Source organism: Corvus hawaiiensis, chromosome 1, assembly GCF_020740725.1.
Source record: "Corvus hawaiiensis isolate bCorHaw1 chromosome 1, bCorHaw1.pri.cur, whole genome shotgun sequence".
Taxonomy (NCBI): Eukaryota; Metazoa; Chordata; class Aves; order Passeriformes; family Corvidae; genus Corvus; species Corvus hawaiiensis.
In genome coordinates this window covers 22,876,668-22,901,099 of record NC_063213.1, presented here as the reverse complement: position 1 = coordinate 22,901,099, position 24,432 = coordinate 22,876,668, and the positions used below count along the sequence as shown (strand labels likewise).

The 24,432-nt window shown below is 38.9% G+C and overlaps 1 long non-coding RNA gene across 1 annotated transcript; it reads left to right on the top strand.

Moving 5' to 3' along the window:
- Positions 1-5,304: 5,304 nt before the first annotated feature.
- On the top strand, positions 5,305-23,356 carry LOC125322643. The gene is made up of 3 exons (XR_007202139.1): positions 5,305-5,384; positions 15,060-15,175; positions 23,280-23,356. It is a non-coding gene; the product is annotated as an uncharacterized LOC125322643 (long non-coding RNA).
- Positions 23,357-24,432: the final 1,076 nt, after the last annotated feature.

Below are 24,432 nucleotides of genomic sequence, written 5' to 3'. Positions count from 1 at the left end.
TCAAGAGGTGATTTGTACCTTGCAGGAATATGGGATTTAAGGTACTTCTCTCCCTGGCGTAAAATATTCTAGTCATGTAGCTGTGTCACTTCTTAAAACTGCAGGGCATTAAGATCATTGCTATTGCTTTGTGGTGTGAAGCACCCCTATGGTACATCTGAAAAATGTTTTTTTTCATTCATACTTGGTGACTGGAGTTGTCACACTATCTTCTACCCTACGTTGAGGATGGTCAGCAAGTTTGTAAACATTTAGAAGTTGCTGCAGGGACACTTGGCTCTAGGACACTGCTCATCACCATTCATTCTTTAATGGCAATCTCTGTCAAACAATTAGTCAGTGATGATGATTTTCTTCCTTTTCTTCTGCTGATGCCCATAGTGATTCATAGGTGTGCTTCCTCTGTTATTCCATTTTGAGAATCTCTGCTCCCACCAAAGCATGTTTTTTCATGGACCTTGCATCCAGTCTCTTTTAGGAGACAAAGTGTTGCCTAAAATCAAATAAAACAAAACTTGCAACAGTGTTAAAATAGTGAGATAAAAAGCAGATCTTTATTGAAAGCTTCCAGGTGCCCCCGTTGTCACGGACACATCCGGCATCAGATTTCTACAATTTTTATACGTTTAACAAATTGCATATTTAATAAATATTGTCCAATTAGAAGAGCAGTTGGTTAGGTAATTTCCCCTGGGTTCTGCCCCACTAGAGTTGTTCCAGAGGCTTCTTTGTCCCATTTCTTGTTGTGTCTTCTAAATTCTAGTGGAAAAGAAAATGTCCTTGTCAGGCTTCTTCTTCTTAAGGATACGACTAAACAGAATTCCAAGTATGCATTAGAAGGGTTAGCTTATTATTCTAATATCTAAGAGAAAGGGTAGGAAAAATACCAGAAACTATATAACTGTGTATTAACAGTCTACAAAGTTGCAAATATGTGAAAAATATATAACAAGCTAAAATCTTTAGGCATCAATACTGTGTGTGTGTGTGACCCGAGGAGAGACCTGCACTTCTTCCCCTTCCCAAAGGAGACCCCAGAGCTATGATGTATACTTTTTTTTCCAAAGACTTGCTTGCAATGTCTCTACAGCTAATGGGCTGCTTTCCTCTCCCCAGTGCAAATCTCCCTCAGCAAGACATGCCTGATGAGATAGCCACTGTAGACCACTTGCGCAGATGTTCCAAATATTTTTTTCTCCCTTTCTGCAATCTTCTCCCTGTGACAGGGTTATCCATCCCACACAGAGTGATGACATGCTGCACTCCACATGGTGTGGTCAATCTGAGGCAAAGCCTCTCCAGGAAGTGGTGGGAACTCTGAGAACATGGCTACAACACTGACACAGAAGAGCAGAGCAGCCTTACAGAAAGCATATGCCACAAGATGAGCAGTTTGCTTAGGACTTAAAGTCATATATATGTATATGTGTGTATATATATATACATTTGATATATGCATTCTATAAATTAAATGCGATATGCAGTGTAAGAGACTTAAAGATCACAATTGCTTTAAATACTGTTAAGATCACCAAAGGACTTTGCCCACTCACTATAGCAAACAGTATAAAGAAGCAACTGCTCATCTGCAACTACCCAAGCCTACCCCCACTTGTCCTCCCTACCCATCCCCACTACCTGTCCCCTCTACCTGTCCCACCTATGCCCAATATGCCTCCTGCATTCCTGGAATTTGGACTGTGAGTTAAGTCCCCTGAACGGAATTTCAAATAAGTTAAAGGTGTTACTATTGTCCAGTTATCTCAGGTCTAAGGAGAAGTAAACAAGGCTTTGGGAGAAGAATGTATCCACAAAGCCAAACCCAGCAGCTGTCCCGAAAATCAGCTCCAATGGGGGAGGCCATAGCCCACAGACACACTCCTGAGGCCTTCCGCCAGGCGACTGCACATGATACACAGTGTGGCAACAGATCCTCAGTGCTGCAAAAGACAGTGTAAAACTCTCCCCTCCAGCTCAGGGGAGGTGCTTGGGCATTCCCACGTATACCTGAATGTATATTAACGCATTGAACTTTCTTTCATGGGAGCCCCTTCACCAAGAAGACCAGAAGAAGGGCAACAGGGTCTGGATCCACGAGGTGGTGACTATCCTTCTCTCTCACTCTCTTTCTCCTCTCCAACCGCTCTCCCCCTTTCCTATTTCTTTCTCTCTCTCTCACATTTACTGTTAAATAAAATCTGTAGTATTGACTTTGACATATGGTCTCATTTGCACCTTAATTTGGGTAGAGGCATCTCTCTAGTAATTGGATCTTAAAATGCAAGAAAACCAAGACGTTAAATGAATGATGACTTGACAGAAGTGTAAAATAAAACCTAAGAGAAACATTAGCTTATGTTGGACAGTTCCCTCCCAGGAAATTATAGGATGCTTTGTAAGGGCAACTTTGTCAATGTTCCTTACAAACTTTATAAGAAAGTCTGACACTTTTATTATTTGCAGCAGACCTTTGAAACTCAGCAGGGAGAAAGCCCTCAGGCTAGAGAAGTGACTTCTTTAGCCCCATGAAACTTCACTAAGGGTGGGCTGTAAGGTCCTATGTAGGAAGTCCGGGTGGGCTGTAAGGTCCTATGTAGGAATGATAATTTCCTTCTTCTTATATGCATGAACGCCTTAGGAAAATAAATAAACAAAAGTAAAAAACCCCAAACTTAAGCCTATTTTGAATGCACGTTATTAAAGGTGAGAAGGCAAGTAGCTGACAGAACTAAATGCCAAAGCTACAACTGCCATTCTCTCTACACACAAGTATGCAGGTAGTTTCATAACAGCTCAGCAGAGGTGCTTGTTTTTAGGAAAGAATATGAAATGTTGAGCAGGATGACTCAGGCTTACTGTAATGGAAATATATGCTCCTTTTGGTTTGCCTTTTATTATCTGAATTTATAACCCTTTTTGGACAGGACTTTTCCTGAGATACTCATCTGACTAAGATAAGTTAATTTTCATTCAAAAAGCAGAAAAGCTGTGCAATCAGGCATCCCAAGCTGTTAATGAAGTATGGCTTCCCTTACGTTTCTCAAATCTGTGTTACACTTTTGACTACTCCTAGCATCCATGATTGCCAAACAGCATCTGCAACATGTGATAATGCATGTACTTAAAAACCTTACTATGGATCTTTTCTTATTGAAAAAAAAGGTAATTTTGGATTAAAAACCCAAAAAGCAAAATAAGAAAACCAAAGCTAGTGCCAGAATGAAATGTTTGTAGGAATGAAGCAGGGAAATACTACTTTCTAGGAGGAAAAGGGAGGCATAAGGCTCTTACAGCATTAATCCTGAACTTTTTCCACTGTTTTAAAATGCTCAATGCAAGTGTTTGGAGTAATGAGAAGTCCAATGTCTATTTGATAACCACACCAGAAATTATTTTTCAGGGAGATTAGATGATGTATACAGTTACTGAATCATAGCCTTTCTGCTTTTTCTTGTTACACAAAACCATATGCATCTTGCACTGATTTGAAAGCAGTGAAAGGTGGACAGTTATATAGTTTGAAGGATCTTGATCATCTAATTTTACCTCGAGACAAGCTCAAACATTTGAGGTCTTTTAACCACAGGATCAATTTCCCCCTGACAGTCCAGGAGATTTGGTGGTGGAATTTGACTGCAAATAGAACAGGAATTTATAAAACTGTTTTCTGGATTCTATCCCCAAGCTTCTGAGAAAGTGAAAGGCACAGCTAATTTCATCTCAGCTGTAAAATGGTGCTGAATTCAGATAGGGCTGTAATTATATTTTTCCAAAATAATTTTGGAAAAACGGATGTTTAAAGAGAAAGTATTTCAGTGATGAGTGAACAATTCTATTACTTCTAGCTGTAGATCAACTTTCAGAGTAGCTGATGTTTTTCATCTTTATAAAAATCCATTTTAATGTGTTTTTCACCAAATTTGCTGAACAAGCAGATACGCTGCTGTTGTAAGATGTAATTTTCTTAGATTCTTAACCTAACAAATTTGATTCCCTTCTATTCAAGTATACAATTAAAGAAGTAGAGTCAAGAGGGGATTTTGCTTACACCTGAATAGAGGTTTTTTATAAAATATGTGGACTCCCTCTCAAAAACAGCATTGTCTAAATAGTCAATCAGGTTTTCCAAAATCAACATGAAGTTGTGATCTGCTGTAAAGAGAGGTGAGGTTATCGTGCACTTAAGTGCAAGATGAAGTAAACAGTACTTTTTGTAATTAACATCCCTTATGTCTGAGCAATCTCTAAGGAGTTGTGTAAACCCTACAGCTTGCCACCTTCCTTGTCCACCAGTCATCAGGAAAATCAATGCCACAGTTTGAGCACAGTGTTGGTTTTGAAGGTAACCACTCTGTCAATTGGTCTCATCTAACAGAATGTGCAAAGGAAATTGCATGTCTTTTGGCAGCCTGAAGTTTTCATTTCAGTCCTTTGGCTGGCTGAGGACTAGTTTGAATCTCCAAATAGTTTAAAACAACCATGGCCAGAAAGCACCTAGAAGTTTGGCAAAAAGCCTTCTTTTCAGGGCAAAATCCCTTTCCTAAGAAGGCAGTGTGGCTTGCTGAGCCTGAATCCTGTGTTTCCCCTCTGTTGTGCTAGTTGCCATGTTAGCTTTCTACCTGGCTCTTGTGGCCTTATTGTGACCCTGTCTCTTTAAGCTCTTGAAATGCTAGCAAAAGTTCATGCAGGGCATAATTTGCAAAATGCTGAAACAGTCAGCAGAAACAGTACTGAATTTGCATATATTTTTGCAAGTTAGAAATCCTTTTTTCTTCCCATGGTATTTTTCACAGTGTAAGACAAAATGTATCTCATGTATCTGGCTTTATTTTAGTTTCTTTCTGATCATCTTTAATTCAGTTGCTATTTTTTGAGAAATATGTATAGGAGTTCAAGTCTTATTACTGCAGTGTGTCCACGAGAGAAAAAAAAATGCACTTAACAAATTGTTCAAAGGCATGCATTCTGAAGACTGTGCTATGGTATATTCAGGGTTTCATTCTTGTGTTCAGGAATTTTATGTGTGACTTGGGTTGAAGCGTGCTTTCTGCCTAGAGAGGCATGCTGGTGTCTGGATTCTGCATTTGGACCTATAAGACATCTTGCTATGTAAAGCCATCTAGGTAACATTTCTCTCAAAAGGGTACTCTGCTATGAATTTTGAAGACAGCTGATGTCAACAGATGGTGACTAGAATAGCCATCTCTCCCAGTATCTCAAAATCCTTAAACAGTGTGAATACAGGCAATGCAGTAATGATTTGGTGAGGCAACATAGGAAATATACTTGGCATTATGGCATGAGACCAAATCCTGAGAGATTCATGGTTTCTGCACTATGTCTTGAAGACTGGGTGCTGGAAGAATGAAATCTGTGATGCTCAGGTTGGTGGGCTTTGGAGTAAATATTGCTTTGCATGCAGTCTGTAATTCATTTGGTTCTTGTGGCACAAGTTAACAATAAGATTTTTTTGCAGAGACTCTGTGCAAATGCTCTTACTCCCACAGAAACAAAAATCTTGATTATGAAGAAATATTTGCAGTTTGACCTTGTAACATAAAGTGGCAAAAAAAATTTATTTTCTTTCAGAAGAATGTGTTTATTTTTTGGCAAAAAACTTTGTGTTTTAAGTGCACTGTAATGAAATTTCATTCTGAGAATAAGGTACTTAGGAAAAGTAAGATCTTTAAGTCACTTCAAAGAGATTTGAAAGGATGCTTCTTTTGAAAATTGCATATAATATGTAAAATAATAAGCAGAGCAATTTTTTAAAAAAATATTGATTTGAAATAAATATTCACTGAAAAAATTTACATTGGGAACATACTTTTTTTCTTTGCTTTTGTTTCATATCTGAAGGAAAGAAAATTTAGAAAAGTGATCTTTCTTCAAACAAAGGAATGTCTCAGTTTGCCTAATTTACTGAAATCCCTATAGCACCTGGCTTAAATCATTATTTCCAAAAGGCAAACCTCTTTCAGCCATGTATTGTGGATTTGCAGTTCTCACTTTTTTAAACAATTTCTCTATCATTTACAATATTCTGAATTCTACAATTCAGATAGCCTATGCTTCTTATTTAACTACCATATCTAAATGTTTCTACATGCTCCCCAAATATTTTTTTTCCTTTAATCATCAGCAATTCTTGGAAGTAGAGATTCAGGCTTCCTTATACCCTCAATTCCATTTTGCCAAACACAACACAAAAAAGATAGACTTTCTTTAAAAGTTTAATGTTCTTAACTAGTAAAATTGTCAGACTAATTGGAATACCAGTTAGAATTGGCAGGGCTATCATTATTTAGAAGTGCTGTGGTCTAGTGTTAACTGCTATTAAACCTTATAGTTTGTGAAAGAGAGGGAGTTAGGAGATGTATTCACACACACACAACCTCTGTTCTCTTCCATTTTAAATGATAAGGGTCCATAATGATCCATGCTGTCATTGTGTACTTAGGGACTATTTAATCCATGAAGACACTGATGAAAAGTTAATGACTGTTTATGCACAAAAGTAGCATTACGGAATAAAAACTATTAAAATGGTGAAATTCCATCTGCAGCTGGAAAAAATACTCAAAGCACCATGGATTTGCATTTGAGTTGTGCAAGAGAAATCTACTTTATTTTACTTTCCATACTTATGAAAGTTACCTTGCGCTTCTTATAGCACATGGCAAACAAAGATATTACAGCATTGTATGAACTGAAATGTATCTTCAGTGCCTGCTGGCTCAGGGAGTGTTTTATAGACAGAGGGGCTATCACTCAAGTTCCCATGGTGAGTCAGATGTACAATGAGAAATACACTGAGAGCTCAGCAACTTTCAGTGTCTGCACATGTGCCCGTCCCATTGACCTAATTCTAAATTCTGAGATGATCATGGAAGGAAACAATTTTCTTTTTCAACCTTAAAGGAAAATAACAAAATCTCTATTCTGACTATGTACTTAAAACATATGTTCCTGACTGAAACCATAAGGGACCACTTCCCAGAGGTGAATGCTGTGAATATTACTGCGAATTCCATGCACGCTGCTACTACATGCACATAACGAAATTTATATCTGCAAATGATTATATTTACAAGTGATTAGAAAAAAGACGCTCAGGCAGTTAGAGAAGCACTTGAGAGCCCGGCATGTTCAAGTCCCAAGTATAAATGTTATGTTTCCATTTTCTAAGCACAAATATATTTTCCACTTCTGTTTTCTCCAGCTGGGCTGATTACCTTCTCAAATATCTTACCAGTGATAGATTGAGGCAAGAGTGATGGTACTGCTGACTATTTATCTGGGGCAATGGTGGTGTGAGCTAGAAGAGGATAGATAGAGGGCAGGGAAGAAAAATAAAAGGTCAGTAATACTGCTGTCTGTGGAACACATGAAGGTAATGCAGCACAGCATAAATATTTTTCTGTTCCTCTCCAGCCCAATATAGCTCAAGTGTTTCTCAATTTACACCACAGCCAGTTCACAGTCTGATAAAATCAATCTACACCTAACTGCGCTTCCTCTTCTATTCCAGAGAAACTGAATAATTCGTTTTCATGTAAGTCAGATGTTTAAATTGTAGATGTATGGTCAAAAAACCTTTGCCTTGATCAAATCTTGTGTGCTAATGCTTTATTTAACCTTTGTTTATGCAAAGCTAGTGTCAAATATGACAAATGTGTCTTTGCTCTTACAGAAGAAAAAGTGTGAATCTACATGCTTTATATAGGAAAAGTGATTTAAGGATCAGCTACAAACTAACCTTCATAGTTCCTATTGTGTTACTGCACAAAGATAAATTTGATTCTGGATAAGTAAAGTGCCGAAAAAGAGAAATAATTAAGATATTTTAAAAGAAATTAACTGATGAAAAAAAAATTAACTGAAAGACAGTATTTTCTTTCAGCTTTTCACTAAATAGGCATTTCTCTTTTTTAAATGTCTGGCAATGATCTGTTCCTCCCTACTCTGTACATCAAAGCAGGAAATGGTCAGCTTCTGAAATTTAAATGCAGTTTTTCTGTTGAAAATACTGTGAGGGAGTATACCAACCAAGTATCTCACCACTTCATCATGGCTGGGATTGAAAACAAACATGGAATTTTTTGTGATAACTCACTGGAAGTATTCTCTAATTTCATTTTTCCTAACTGTTTCAAGATACTTTGCAGCCACAACTTCATTTTAACCTGTTACATCACAGGTTTATTGTTTCTGCCTCAGTGTGGTACAGTGAGGTATCCCCCAACAAGGTGAGAAAGAACTTTGAAATACAATAAAAAAGAGGAACCCAGACCTTTTTCTCTCCAATAGGGATGTGGTGGTTTAGTTTCACTTTTCTGACCTGCACTAGTGACCTGCACACCTGTCCCTGAAGCACTGAATTTCTTCACAACTTGATTTGTGCTAGAGAGGCTTCTTGCTGCTGCCCCACAGTGTCCCAGTCCTGGACTGCCCCATAGCTATATATCTTAATATTCCACTGATGCCTGAAGTGGCCACCTAAAAAACCAGAAACTAGACAGGAATAAGGGAATAAAGGTAGGTATTTATTTGAAGAGCCTTCAAAGGTACACCCTGGGGAGCCAGAAGCTACTGCCAAGATGGACCTCAAGATGGATGGCAAGTCATGAGTTCTTCACACCTTTATAGGTTTGGTTCATTTGCATATCAGGGTTAATTCTCGAATTAAAGCTTCAGTTAATGATGTAATTTCCCCAAGCTTGCCCCCTGTTTAGAGGCTTTTGGTTTATATTTTTGGGCCTAGGATGGTCTGAGTGTTCTTGAAGAGCAGGCCCGGACAGGCTTTGTTATGTCTACCTAGCACGAGAGAGCAGAAATTAGCAAGCTACAAGAAACTTCAGAGTTGCACACTAGGCAGTACAGGATTTGAAAAATATGAAAGTTAAAACCTAAGGCATCACCCTGGCCTGGTCCCAAGTGTGGTTCCTCATACAGATGCCCTCTCTGAGCTGTGGTGATGGCATTGCATCAATGTGGGAGAGAGAGGAAAGCAGCACTCTACTCCTGTAAGAGAGATGAACAGTAGTCTCAATTTGGATAGCCTATTACTTGGGTGAAAAGCCATCCTTGTGCTTGGAGTTCCTGGAGGCAAAGAGCTGAGGACATGGAGCTTCAGTAGAGAAAAATGATTTTCCTATTTCACTGTTATTTCCCCAATCATTATTTTTATTTTTTGCTTAGGTGGTTTGCATTTACCATACTTATTAATTCTACTGTTTGCCTTTAGGGCTTCTCTTTTGTCCACCATTAGTCTATTCTCCCTTTTTCCCCCAATGATTTTATATGTGATCTTTATATTAATTTAGCCTGATAGTTGTCCTCTTGACCATTGTGGATCCAATTGTTTCTAAAGAGAAACAATATTAATTAATTTGTAGGGTACAAAAGACAATAGAGGTATTATGCTACCTCTATTGCTTGATCACTTGAGTGATAAATTTTTCCTTAACCTCTTTTTCATTCCATTTGCATTCTAGCCTTATAAGGAATTAGAAAAGAGACTAAATGAACTTCCAAGAGCCATTCATTCCCATAAGATGAAGGACCATGTAGACCTATAGTCCACAACTGAAAACATAGTAATTTTTGGTGTTTGTTTAAACCTAAGATCATTCTTATCTCATATATATTTTCTAGAATTAGCCTTTGATGAAGAGAGACCCCTAAAGTCTGTACATGAAGGCTAAAAAGAGATTACTCTTATGAAATCTCAGCCTGTTCTCTAACAGTTGATGAATTTTGAGAGCCCTGAAGCATGACCCAAAAGCATTACTATAATTAAATATGGTAACTCTGATATGCATATCAATTCCTTTTTCCAAACATACATTTTGGAAATCCACTTCTTGTGGTGGTGTGTTGTCTAGCCTGAGTACATATTGAGCCATACTGAGTCCATTTAGGATGGTTAACTTTGGGGTTTTTTTTCTGTTTAAACCCTTAGTGTGTATGAGCAAATCAGTCACATCTCAGTTCTAGCAAAACAGAGATGTTTTAGCCATCCCTTTGCCTTTTCTTCTATCGCTGAGTCTTTTATTCCTCAATTTAGAATGAACAGACTTGTTCAGAACCCATCAAAATCCTTGATGAATTTCTGGCAACCGTTGCTGTAATGCCATAAGGCTTCCTAGTTCTGTGCCCTTCCTCCAGACATTACTGAGTCAGTACACAACCAAGAAAAAGACGGCAAATAAGCTCAGCAGCGTGGTACATATTCTGTTGTACTGAGGCCACCCATCCTTCCCTCAGCAAGGGAAGGAGGGGGGTCTTTTACCCTTAAAGAAAAAGATATTGGAAAGCAGTGCCCCAGCACTGTGTCTATGGAAATTATTCACTTGGAAGCAGCAGAGTGGCTTTAGGCAGGTGAGGTCCTCCCTCCAGAGCAGGGCAAAGGAGAGGAGCATCACACAGTTCTTGTTCATGCTTTGCTCACATTAAATTATTTTTGAATAGAATACTAATAAACAGTGAAAAGTATAAGCAAAATATACATCTAACAGAACTCAATAGTAAGTATGCTGGTTTACTTGCCAACAAAAAACAAAAGTGAAAATGTTAACACGTGAATGATGCTCTCTGTATGAAGAGGTGCCATGTTCCAAGCATAAGTGCAAACTAAACCCCCATTTGTGTGAATAGCTAATTACAAGGGTGAAAACACTGTCAATCTTAACACTCATCTGGGTTTCATCTTGGATACCAAATGGGTCTTACCGTTCTATATGTTAAGAAAAGTCTTGATTTTACAGTCCTGACAAGAGAATGAATATCAGCCAGAAGAAAGTGAAAGGGCATAAACATAGATTATCATGAAGGAATTTTTATTAACATTGTGGTTTTTTTGACTATATGTAAGTATTCTGAACACAATCAGAAAAAGAAAAAGAAAAAGAAAAAAGAAAAAGAAAAAGAAAAAAAGAAAAAGAAAAAGAAAAAGAAAAAGAAAAAGAAAAAGAAAAAGAAAAAGAAAAAGAAAAAGAAAAAGAAAAAGAAAAAAAGAAAAAGAAAAAAGAAAAAGAAAAAAGAAAAAGAAAAAGAAAAAGAAAAAGAAAAAGAAAAAAGAAAAAGAAAAAGAAAAAGAAAAAGAAAAAGAAAAAGAAAAAGAAAAAGAAAAAGAAAAAGAAAAAGAAAAAGAAGATACTTTTGTTCATACCTACTACAATTTGCAAAATATGCATGCTCTGTGGAAGCTTTCTAATAGAAGCAAACCCATCAAAGGATGGGTTTTATCAAATGTCTTAAGTTACATCTCATGTCCTAGTACAATTACAATTTAAATGTAACTCTTTAAAGCACACTACAGACAATCAGAACATTACCATCTCATATCTATTCATTATTTAAGAGGCACCTGTTGAGTTTTGATAAAATCTTTACATATTAATCTCTGAAATCTTGTAGACCTTAAAAAAAAGCAGCTGCAAAACTCTCAGCAGGTGGAGAGGCCTGCACTTTACAACAAATAATTTGGATCCCATGTGACTCCAGGATCCTGCAAACCTAGAAAGATTAAAGGTGGTCTGCCTTTAAATAAATATTTTCATTCGCATGCTGTTGAATGGCATAGCCATTATCGTATATTAGTATTTCAAACAAAAATTACAACTGTTTGAAAAATAAATTTTATCTTTGGCTGTTCCATAAACTGCTCTTTCAATTTAAGCTATTTTAGGGTTTTTTAAATTTTCCTTTATTTCCTAGAGCCTAAATCACAGGACTTCAGGTTATCAGTTTAACAGTATTTTATTCCAGTGTTTGGATAGGAAAGCAAAATAAATAAGAAAAAAGCTATCTTAGGGTTTCAAACTATGAGAAAAGTATACAGCTCAACTTCTGGTTGAATCTAGAATGATAAAGGCCCTTGGAATTTAATTACATGTAAATCTCATTTATTGTTTCAATTTAAAACAAGTAATTTAAAGCATAAAGCAAAACATTTGCTAATGTTTAAATTAATTTTTCTTAATAATGGAAGACTATGATACATGAGTTGTCTGAGTTTCTGATAACAGAAGTCCTCTGTTGGTTTTTATAACGTCTTTGACTGGTTTCCAACCTACGTCTATAAGGCAAGTTAACTTGAAATACATTCAAACTCTCAAGAAAATTCTGTGTAGATGTTTCACATTAATGGTACACAACTTGAAAAAAAAGTAAGCAAGTGGAGGATGGAAAAACCTGGGAGGTGTGGAAGATTTCTAGTTAGCTTGAACTTGTGTGACAGAAGAGGCTTCACTTTGCTCAGTGCCTTTCCAAACCTCTTAGGAGGGTCTTTGGCTCCCAAAATGCCTGTAATGAACTGGTTGGCATAGCTTCATTTGATGAGGGGATTCTTTTTTCACAGCCAGGTGCTGTTGGGTTTGTTATGCTACAAAGATGGGCTTTTTCCCTGTCCTAAAAAAAGGAAAACGTAGAATAAGCCCCACCTTGCATATTGACCTTCACACCTTGGCAGGCTTTAGTACCTAAGGTTCTATGAGCATGATTTCCTGAGTGCCATTGTTGGGGCATTAAATCAGTATGGGGAACTTGCTGCACCTTCCAGATATTGGTGTGGGGAAAGAAGACTACAGATCACCTGAGGCTGGGCAAAACACCAGTGGAGGGGCAGTGGAATGACCCTCCCTAGTCCCACAGTGTAATGGCAAGGTAAGGATTGCAAGGGAGAGGTGGTGCCAGATGGGGAATTGAAGGTTCCCTGTTGAAATGGATCAGAGACAAAGCAAAATTCAAGACGAGGGAAGGGCTCTGCAAGCAGTTTCTCTTTCTGCTACTCTTCATTTTCCCTGAACAACCCCTTCAAATGTGATCTAATGAAGCGGCAGAATTAAAGTGTATATATAGCAGACCCAGATTCCTGGGATTTAAATGCAAGTCTTAACAGAACATTCAGGTAGAGCAAAGTGAGTGTTTTCCTCCAGATTATCTTTCATGGATGTATGAACAGCATTTGCTGCAAAATGTGTCAACTATGGAGCTCAGAGTCACAGCCTGCAGCACAGCAAACTGGCTTTTCCTGGAGCTCATAATGTGATAATTAAATCACTAACAGGCACCTTAGTGATGGCATTTGCTGGGGATGTGCAAGACTTCTTACAATCATACCTTTCTGTAGGGAACCTATCAGTCAGAATCAGGGATTTTTTAATATATTTTCTTCAATTAGTACATTAAATTTTTATGTGGAGTGAAATGGGACAGGACGTGTTTCCCTTTCACTGCACAATGATTTATTACCCCAAAAAGACTGCAGAACTAATTAGCAGAGTAATTAATTAATATAAATTTGCATATTTGCATTTGCAATTAGTGCAGCCGACTGATTAGTCTGAAAATGGGAAGTTTGTCTCATTAGATGTTAGTGTCTGCTGGACCGGAAAGCGGCTGCCAGATGAGGTGAAAAAGCATAGAATAAGCAAGAGTGCATGTGTGCACACGCGCAAGCTCATAATTGTCTTTTGTTAGAAGAATGGAGCGCAAATATGTGGTCTAAGATACTAAGATTGCTGGGAGGGTTTAATACATTTTTTTTCTTTTCATTTTTAATCACTTTTTCTTCCTGGTTTTCCCATTCATTTATTTCCTGCAGTGAGTCATTGCAACCATGAAACTCATTGATGGTTCTGAACAGTCAGATCTTTAAGGCAGGGCATCTGCTGCAGATCTCCTGATTTTGGTGCTGAAGGGAACCAGTAATAAGCCTTCTTTCTGCGTGATTGATGGGACAGGGCTATTTCCCATCTTACAAGTTACATTGTCTAATCAATTCCTAATGCTGAGACGTCAAACTCAATGGTGCTCAGAAATGCCCAGGATAAGTAATTACCTTTCTAGGTTGCTGTGCTGTTGTCTTTTCCTCCTTGGACACACTTATAGGTATGCCTCTTTGTATACATCTAAACAGTCCTTCTGCTCTTCATACCTGAACTTGGTATGACCGGACAGCTATTGTCCCAGGTTTTAATGAGGTTTGAGAAGGCATTGAAGACGATGTATATGTCTGTCAGGTAAGATACCCAGATGCCAAAATATCTGTAGGCTGATTACCAATGCTTTTCTCAGGGTGTCAGAGCAGAGCTAGTTTTCATGGGGGTCTGTGGAAGAAGTCCTGGTACCTCTTTGGGGCACTTTACTTTACTCTCTCCCCTACAGCTGGAGGAAATCTTCAGTCCTCCCCCAGTGAGACTGATCGTCTCCCCTTCAAGATTACTGAGACTGTAAATGACTGGCCTTAAAACAGTCCTATGTAAGTTCACTGGGTCCTTGTCCAAAAGCCTTGATCAGATTTCAGCTATTTGGTGCCACTTTGACACTTGTGTGAGCGTTGTGAAGATTGAAATCTATACTGTTGGTCACTTGCCATCAGCATGCACTTACAGCACAGTGAAGTGCAAGTTCTCTCTAGCTCCTCTGCAGTATCATAGCAAGTCACTTTGCTGCTTCTTTTTATTTATTTTTTTTTTCATTTTATACTAAGCTTAAAATTTTAACTACCGCTGTTAAAACTATGGTACCACTGCACTTATACTTCCAATAAAGTACAATTCTATATTGTTCCAGGAATGAGCTTAAGCTAATGTACACTTTACAGATACAAATTCTGTTCCCTCTGGTATACCATCATTAGGTTTTAAAATCTAAGTGCAAACTGGGCCCAAGTAAAGAGGAATATCTTATAAACTTGAATCCAATATTTTTTTTAGATTTGAAGATGTTGGTTACGTCTCAAGGTGCCCCTGTCCTATTAGTTGTATATAAGATAATATGTATCTCATATATATATATATGTAATCATCCCTATGAAATGAGGAAACCCCTATTTTTTCTTTGTATACCTACATGGATGTATGATAATTTGTTATTATGAAGTCTGCGTGGGATTGCAAGAAAAATTATTCTTTTCCCCTACCAATCAGTAAGTTTCAATTCTCTGTTTACTACAAAAATTCCAATATATACCATCAATATTTGAAAACAATTATAAAGTAAGAAAATATTATTTTCTATTAATATTATTTCTAAAATATTCTTATTTTCAGTTATGAAATCCAATACTGGTAAGAAGGAATTTGTGAAGAAATACTTGATGAAGAAAGAACTAATATGGGTAAAGAATGCTACTTAAAAGGATCTTCTTACCACTACAGATGAAGAGGTAAGTTTTACAGTCATTCTTTAATAAGAATATTTTTTTTAAATTCTATCACGCTCAATTGCATCATAAACAATTAGGAGAAAATATTCACATAAATAAAATTTGTCCCATAGGAATGTTGTCGCAGGCAAAAATCAAATAATTTGTAGGCTCAAATACTCAAGCTTACTTTCACCAAGATCATTATTATATTTGAAACATAACCAGATTTTCAAACACATTCAGGACCAATAGAGGCAAATTGTTTTCCATGCCCCATTCCCATCGAGTTCTCTATCTGCACCCTTTGGCAATCTTTAAAAATCTAGCCCAAATGAGAGTCATTTTGGACATGGATGCATATATGTATATGAGGCAGCCCTGGTCTGGAACTATAGTATTTTTAAGTAGGTGCTCACCATCATGTAGAACACACTGCCTGTTGAGACAGCATATTATGGGGACTCAGCACCACGTGCACACAGCTATCCTCCTGGCAGGTAAGAATTGCTTGGTACCCCATCAGCCTGAAGTGCAGGCAGATGTGGGCTCTACTGAGCTGGTCTTAGTTTTAATTTACAGGCAGCTGTGAATTTGCTTTCCAATCTAGATTGAAGCATCATTTTTCTTTATTTGCAGCTTTGTGTTCTGACACTGTTTCCAGTTCTGACCGTCAAAACTGTGCTAAAAGAAAATAATGCTTTGGCCATTTAGGCCATTTTCACCCTTACTTCCCTCTCCCTCCAAATGCTGACTCAAGAGCTGAGAAGTTGTTCACCCTCTTCCTAAACTTCCCTGTGCAAAATAGTGAAACATTCTGTTTTCATGAGGTCCAAATATTTCATTACACCTTTACTGAAGAGTTGTATTTTGATAAGGCTGTTTGAATCCAACCACAAAATAAATAATTTTGCAGAAGCATGATGCATAAGCAAACAGAAAAGTACAGGGTGTACAGTGCAGTTGGTGCCTGCAGTTGGAAAGCACCCCCAAAGAGACTCCAGCAGCAGCAGAGAGAAGCACTCTTCTTGGCTACAGTACGTGCCAAAGAGAAGGATAACAACGTAGCTAGCTTCCTAGGCCTAATTAGCTGCATAGGGCCAAAGGAGAACCTGTGATACTCAGTTTTGAATAAACAGCTGGGGAAAAAGTATTCTGTATTCATGAGACACAAGAAGGGCAAAAGAGAGCTTCCATTTGGATTTTAACACTGCCTGGCCTTAGTAGGACTAATGAAATACAGATTCCTTCAACCCCAGTTGTTAGAAAACTACAGATTGACTGTAGATGCAAAGGGAAAGGTCAGAATCTCTCTATGTCTTTGGCATGCTGTCAAATCAGCCCTAACACAGAAAAATGGTCTCACTTCTTAAAAACTTATTACATGTGGAATCCATTCCATAGCAGAGGCAAGTAAAATTGTATTTTTCTAACTTTTGTGTCCAGAAACATGGGCAAAACTGGAAACTGCAAAAATAAGTCCCCTCCCAAGGTTCTGGTACCAAAAACTCAGATATTTCAGCAGCTACATCCATGACTGAGATGCAAAGGAACCTCAGTGTCTAAGAAAAGGGTATGATTTAAAGTGGTCAAACCTCCAAAGTGGGTACAAAGAGGAAAAAAATGACAGTCTGGATACTTACTGATCACTGCAAAAAAATTGGCTCCCTGTGCTATAGGCTTTAATTTATCAGGACCTTGCAGCATATTCTGAATATAAACTGCCCATCCTGGGCAAGGTAGGTGGAACTGGAAGAAGAGATGAGCAGCCACAACATTTGGTAGGAAACACCTGCTGGCCTGTTATCAGCACACATGATTTCCTGGGAAAAGGGTGCATGATGCATGACTGTTGACAGGAGGTGAAAACATACAAGACAGTGTAGACATATGTGACTGAGACAAGAGGGAATACCACTGCTCAGTCAAAATTCAGGAAGAATAAACTAAAGCTGGAACACAGCAGAATGTAAATCACTGCATAGCAAATTAAGGACTTCAGGAACCACAAATGAAGTGAATGCTGTAAAACAATCTCCCCTAAGAAATAGAAAGCCATGGGCTGGGTGACTACCTACCAATTAGTATTGGGTACCAAGGATAGCAGAAGTCCCAGGGTGTCCATAAACAACTGGGATGAGGCAGCAATCTGAAACATGAAGGATACTGTTGGGAAAGAAACAAAATACTTTATGAAAAAAAGGGAAGTCCTACCACAAGGAAGTGTTAAGCAGCACTTGAAACAGCTCTAGTGCAAGAAGATACTCACAGTGAAAGGACTCAAAGTATATATGTCAACACAGGAAAATTATATTCAGATGGACAAAACAATTATTATTGTTGTTTTCCCTGGGTGTCAGGAGCTTAGTCACCACATGTAGCTGCACTATTACCACCGAAGCAGATCACAGGCCTCCAGGGTACATTCATGACAAACCCCTACTATCCACATGCCCGAGACTTCTTTACTTCACTTTTAAACTGTGAAGGTGCTTCTTGAAAAGCAGAATACAAGCCTGGAAGAACAATTCCTTTAGGAGATTTTTTTGACTGCAGTTGTTTTGGGCAGCATGTTGCAAAGGGGAAGGAAGAATTAAAAGAGTAAGTGTTGTAGCAGTACTTATGAGGAAGGAAATAGAAACTGATGATATAATCAGTCATTTGAAAGATGGAATCATGTCAAGAGCGTCTGTACAAGAGTGAGTTTCTTTTGCTTTGGAGAGAAAATGAAGCGAATTGTGGAAAGTGTAGCAGGTTAAGTCCAAAGAATCTGTGGCCAGAGTCAGAAAAAGTACTCCCAGCAAACACCTTCATATAGTACTGTATGATTTGGAGACACATTCTTCCAGTTAAATATTTCTCCACTGAGAGCAGCATCATAACACACAAATTCCTAGATTTGGTCCACATGGCAGGGCTGTTGTTGCGGGAAACCTTTGAGTATGCAAGTTGGACCTAGAAAACTAAGGCAGTACCTGGTCTTCTCTGACATGGAGGAAAAATTCTCTGATGTTGAGTGATGACAACAGAAATTTTTTGAGGCCACTTCAAAGAAAGGAAGGCTGTTCATACCACATTACCACCAAAATAATCCCAGAAAGCAGAGAATTTTTGCCTGAAGACCCTTGGGGATTTTAAGGAATTGGTGGCTGACTCACCAAAAACTAACGGTTTGCAGGCCATGGCATCCTGGGGGCAGCTAACCCTGAGGGACTGAAGATGAGAAACATCATTTCCTCACACAGTTGAGTGATTTCTACATGCCTGATGAGGTTTTCCCGTTGACTCCAGCTATGAAGGTGCTGCTCATTTTGTGGCCCAGTGCTGGAAAGCTCAGGACATTATATGACTTCCTGACTGAAGGAAGCAGGAGGAAATCCTCCTATGACTAAAAGCAGTACGGCGGAAGAAAGCCTCCTCTCTAATAGATGAAAACCCTACTGCACACTGTTTGGCTAATATTGTGGTCACCCAGGAGAAACGCAAAACATTCTTAGGAAAAGTAGTTATCAAAGTGAAGCTGCAGTGAAGCATCCCCCTGACTTTCTGCAACTACCAAAATATAGTTTCACCTTCCAAGGTACCACCTATAATCAATGAAGAGAGAGAGAAACTTTCTAGAGGGCAGTTCTGGGCACTAGCAGCAGGGTCTTGAACTATGACTTTCTCTGACAGTGCCTATTTCCCATTGCTGACCATGGAGATATCTGGGACTTCAGCTTTGTGGTGGTGCTCTGTAGGAAGATGATTTGAGGCTGGTATTGTGATAAGGTTTTGCAAAAACATGACTGTTTCCGGCTGAAACTGATCTGAAGTAACAGTGCCACAAAACTTCCTTGACGTCTTGACAGGGAATGCTTCGTGTCTGTGCCCAATACATTATGCCCCTTTAGCTGAGGGACAAGCTCATTGCATGTGGGTGCCTAGCTGAGTTGCAGAGAGCAAGGGGTCTCTTTCTGAAAAGACTTATTAAACCAGCACTTTTTTTTCCTTCTTTTTTTTCATGACTGGTAATGGCCTGAACCCAGGCAATGTCAGAAAGACAAAAGAGGCAAAGTTGAAATGATATCAATTGGAAGCCACTCTGGAGTATTCTGCAGAAAACCCTGTTACTGTGAAGCCAAGACAGAGTGCTCTGTAGGTCCTGGCAGCTCTCTTAGCCTGAGCACTTCTAAAGAGATTTATTGAAAAGTCTTACTCACACAAGCAAATGTCTTCCTCACCCTGTGGAGAAGTCTTCCAGTGGCAAGCCTTATGGAGGGGTCAAGGGAAAGCTAATTAAAGATTAAGACTACAGGATTCAGCCTTGAGGAAAGGCTGCACAGAGTTTCCCAGCAACAGCATATTTAATATGGGGACTGCCAGCAAAGGTGAAATTTTCTTTCAACCCCAAGAAATTTTCTTTCAACCACAGCACCAGAAGATATTTGAATGTGAAGACAGCTCACAGAGAAGAACAGACAGATCAAGGCTCACGTGTTTCATGCAGGTCTTGCACAACCAATTTCCACCTTTCATCCTCTGTTAATTAGGTCTTGTTCTCATGCATATGCAGTAGGACATTTTGGTTTCCCTTCTCATCCATCATCTACTGATGAGATGTGGTATACAGACTCTCTGAGGGAAGGAAAGCCCATGACAAAATAGAGGGAAGGAGTTGTCATTTTAAGGAGTTCAGGCTGAAGTATGCTTTCCCTCTGGGTCATGAACATGCCTGTCATGGCTGAGCATGCCAGAGTCACATCTCTTATATATGTGTATCATGTGCAGGGGATAAAAAGCTTGAGGGGTCCAGAAATACTGGTAGTGGCAGAAGGAGGCTTAGTAACACAAATTTTGCAGCTTCACCCAAATCATACAACCATGTGAGTTGACAAGAGGTTTTCTGGTGGTCTTTTGGCATTCTGTGGGAGCTGAGTTTCTAGTTAGTGGAAGATCTGGCCAAAACCCAAGATAATTATGTTTACCATGAACTTTAAAGATCTTTGGTGGTTGCTTCAGGGCAGATATTTTGATCAGTAGAAGAATGCAAGTTAATCTGTCCTCTACTTTTTGATGATGGCTGTGAAATGAGAAAAGCTTTGCAGTGGTTTAGGTGGAAAGGTATATGGAGCATGAACCACCATACAGCATTTCTGATGGCTATGTATTTGACTTTCAGCCTCCAGAACCTGCCACTCTGGCCTTCTTGTGAGAGTCAAGACATACCAGTCCAAGTATGGTTGAACATGTTATCTTCCTTCTAGCTTTGTACATCTTTTTTCCTGTATTACACTTGATTAAAGCAGCAGTTTCAGAGAGTGGAGCATTACAAATGATGCTGTAGGTCTTTATACAAATATCTAATTTCAATAATGATAGAAAGACATACAGTACATCTTTCCCTCAAGTCTCTTTCTTCAAAGAGAGAAGTGCTAAAGAACCATTATACACGACTGGTAAAATAAATTAACAATCCTTCCATTAGTCTGTCTTCTGTGTGTACCCTTGTAGTACCTGCAAATATTCGCAGTTGTCCTGGGGTGACTTTATGATGTGTATATCGCTGCTCTATGCCCAGAAATTAATTTTGTGCCTTTCTGTGCCTTTAAACTGAGCCCAAGAGGAGGGAGAGAAAAAACAATTATTGTGCTGTGAAAGGAAAGTAATTTACTTTGAAATAGCACAATTTGAAATGTCGTGCAGCTATCCTACATAAATGTTGTGTTAGAAGCTTCACAGACACCTCATACCATCCAACTTGCAGCTGTGCCTGAAGTTCTATTGCTGAAGTTTTTCACATCATAATCTCTACAGTCAAAACTAGGGGACTATTTTGCAAGTGTTTCAGCTGGTCTAAACCTTGACAAACTAAGTCTCAGACTGATAGCAAGAGCTAGATGGGATAAACGTATTTTCATAAAGAGGATGAGATATGTCAGAGTGACAAAAGCATTTCATTCTATAGCTCACATCCTCCCATGCTGGGATGTGATGGTGGTTGAGAGGGCTGAGGGTGACAGAAGCCCACATTTCTGGTTATTGAACACTACAAGGCTTTATAAAATATTTGTTTGAAAAATCATTTTAGGAAATTTTCTTTCTATCCTGGCTCCAGCTCTTCACTGTAGTAGAACTATCCTTTAATTTATGTGAAATATTTTTTTTTAAAAAGAAATTTTAAAAAGTAGTCTTGAATATAAACACACAAGTATTGTCATAATGGAGAGACTAGCCTTTGACAGGGAAGCAGTGGGAATGGGAGGTTACTGGGAGGGTGCAGAAAACCTCTTCTTGAGGCAGGTCTGATAGAGAAGAATTCATGGCATGGACCTCCACTTTCAACATCCCAAGTCCAACTTACTGTTGAGGAATACACCTGGTGCAGGTGGCTCGGTTTGTAAGCTTCAGTTCAAGATGCAGATTGAGCTCTGGGTGAGAGCCCAGAGAGACAAGAGACCGTGAACTGTCTCTTTGCATAACAAGGGGTGCGAAGACTAGTGGCCAGGCAGGTGAATGGATACTGAGAGACACAGCTGGAGCCGAAGACTCGAGAAGAGCGTGACTTGCCCACATGTAGGTTGTGAGGGAGTTCCTTTTTTGGGGGCTCTCCCCAGCTCGAGCTATTTCTTCTATTACTGTGCTGTAAATAAATTGCTTTACGGACATCTGAGACTCTGCTACGGGAAACCTGCGGTCAAACAAGTAAGGAAACCTGGCCTGACTGCATGATTGGGGTGTGTCAAGGAAGGCACCCATTGGCTCACTGCAGCCACCTACTGTGAAGGTGTTTCAGTCCCAGCAGTGAAAGTCTCTGGCATTGGGAATGTGACTGCTAAAGTGTCTGCCAGTGGTCAGACTGGGATGTTTTCTTAACACTCTCAGGACTGGCAGGAGTATAGGAGCTGAATGCCGATTGATTTTCAAGGAGAGGTTTTACTAATAAGTCATGGTGGTTTTTTTCTCTCTCTAGGTAGTAAATGTTGCAAGAAGACCCGTCACAGATTTTCAAAAATGGCTGAGGACTGTTATGGCCTGTCTTGGGGTGACTTTATGATGTGTATCCCATATCGCTGCCCTATGCCCAGAAATTAATTCTTGTGCCTTTCTATGCCTTTAAACTGAGCCTGAGAGGAGGAAGGAAAAACTGAGCAAAACCTTTTCAAAGCAGTTTGCAGCTTGTTCAAGGTCACACAGAGATAGCAACTTTTTTTTTTCCAGTCAGGTTTCAGCCAGTTTCAGTTTTTTTCTCCAGAGAGAGACTGAGAGTTGAACTTTTTTCCTTCTCTGGAATTTTGGATATTTTCCCTTTGTCTGTGTACTGCTTCAATATCAGAACACACCAGGAGGACTTTCCACTGGGCACAGAGGGCCTGGCCCTGGGCCAAGCCCCAGCTCCGAGGAGACCAAAGGGAGGACTCTGACACTTTCCCAGGTTTTTTTCTTCACAGCAAAAGATTTTATTATTTGGCATTATTTTCCTTTTCCCATGTGTTTGTTAAATAAATAGTTTTTATCTCTTTCACTTTCCTTCGAGGAAAATTTATTTTTCCCGAACCTGGTGGGGGGAGGGGTGGTTGTGCCTTTTCTTAGAGGATAGATATATCTCTAAATTTGGCCAAACTGGAACATGGCCTAAGTACTAGAAATGGATAAGCAATTCAGGGTATTTACTGTTTGAAGTTGCCAGATCTGAGCAATCAGTTGAGAACAGAAGACACCATGCCTAAAGCCATCTGAACATGATGTTCTGCAATTAGCAGTAAAAGTTTAAAAATGAGGGGGTTTTGGTAAACTCCTTGAGATCTGCCAAATAATGCCAGAGTCACTTCTTCAATCATTGAGGTATTTCAGGAAGGTTACTACTAGTGAAAGTAGAGTCAGGTCTTCCAGAGTTATATGAACACATTGAGACCCTTAATTAAAGGAACAATCTAGAAGAAGAGTTCCATGCAGGGTATAATGTGGAAGAATTGTCAGAAATGTCTATTGGACTGACAAATAAAAAGTTGTCTGTTCAATATATATAGAGAAAGTGAATATCTCAGAACATTCTGAGAACTTTCTCTTAGTTTAGTGGCTTTGGTTAATGGCGTCTTCCCTTGAATGATCATTGTTCTTACCTTGTGTATATCCTTTGTTCTAGAAAAAAGATGGGACACATTGGACTTGTGAATATGTTCTTTCTACACCTGTTTTTGATGACAATATACAAGATAGATGCAAAATCATTCTAGTGAGTATTAACTACTTACATGACTATGTTTGAATCTGCAAAATATCTTCATTGTGTTGCTAAAGGTACAATGAGTAAGGCTTGACATTTCCATGGATATTAACTATTTATTTCAAGGCATTAACAGGATGTGAGTCTTGGATTTATAAATATACATATAAGCTCCAGAATTCAGAATGTCGTAATTAAGTTAATTAACACAGAAGGAAGAAATTTAAGTATTGTCTGGTTCTGGATGGCATGACAGCCTCCACTCTACTCAGACAAGGCAAATCTACTATAGCAGTAGCTTTCAGTCAAATCACATTTGTTTTGATGCAAGTTCTGCTCCAATAAACATATTTATAATACATATATTAAGAGTGTCTAGGAGAGCCATCTTATAACAACTAGAGACTCCATCTTTATGCATACTTCCACAAACAAAATTTGTCTTGTACATGAAGTTGGAGCAAACCTGCTGGGGAGGCATTGTAAGAAGTCCACTCACTCCTTTGAAGATGGGCTCATTCCTTAATGCATTAGTGCGGCTGTGAGAGGCTTTCTGCTATAGGGTATGGACAGCTTACATGCCTGACAAAGTCAATCGTGTTCTGGAACAACACAGGGCTATGTGATATACTACATATAATATGAAGAGAGTGTAGAAATCCAGGATCTGAATTGCTAATGGTGACTTCAAAGTGTATTGTCCTGGTTTGAGACAAATTCGGAGGAACGTCCGAAATGAATGTCCTCTAATAGTAGGCAGGTTCATCATATACCTCCCCCACCAGGTTCAGAAAGAATTTTTCCTTGGAGGAAAGTGAAAGGAAAAAAAATATTTATTAAACAAACACAATGCACGCATGCAGGGGAAAAGAATAATGCTAAATAATAAAACCTCTCACTGTGGAGAGAATCTGGATAGATTTCAGAGTCCTTTGTGGGTGTGGCTTTCTCCTCTCCAGAGCTCGGGTTTGGCACGGGCCCCTCCTGGCCAAGGTGTAAGGTCTCCCAGTGAAGTTCTGATGTTCTGGTGTTCTGAACAGTTCCAGAAGAGAAGACGCCAAAGTCCCAGGGC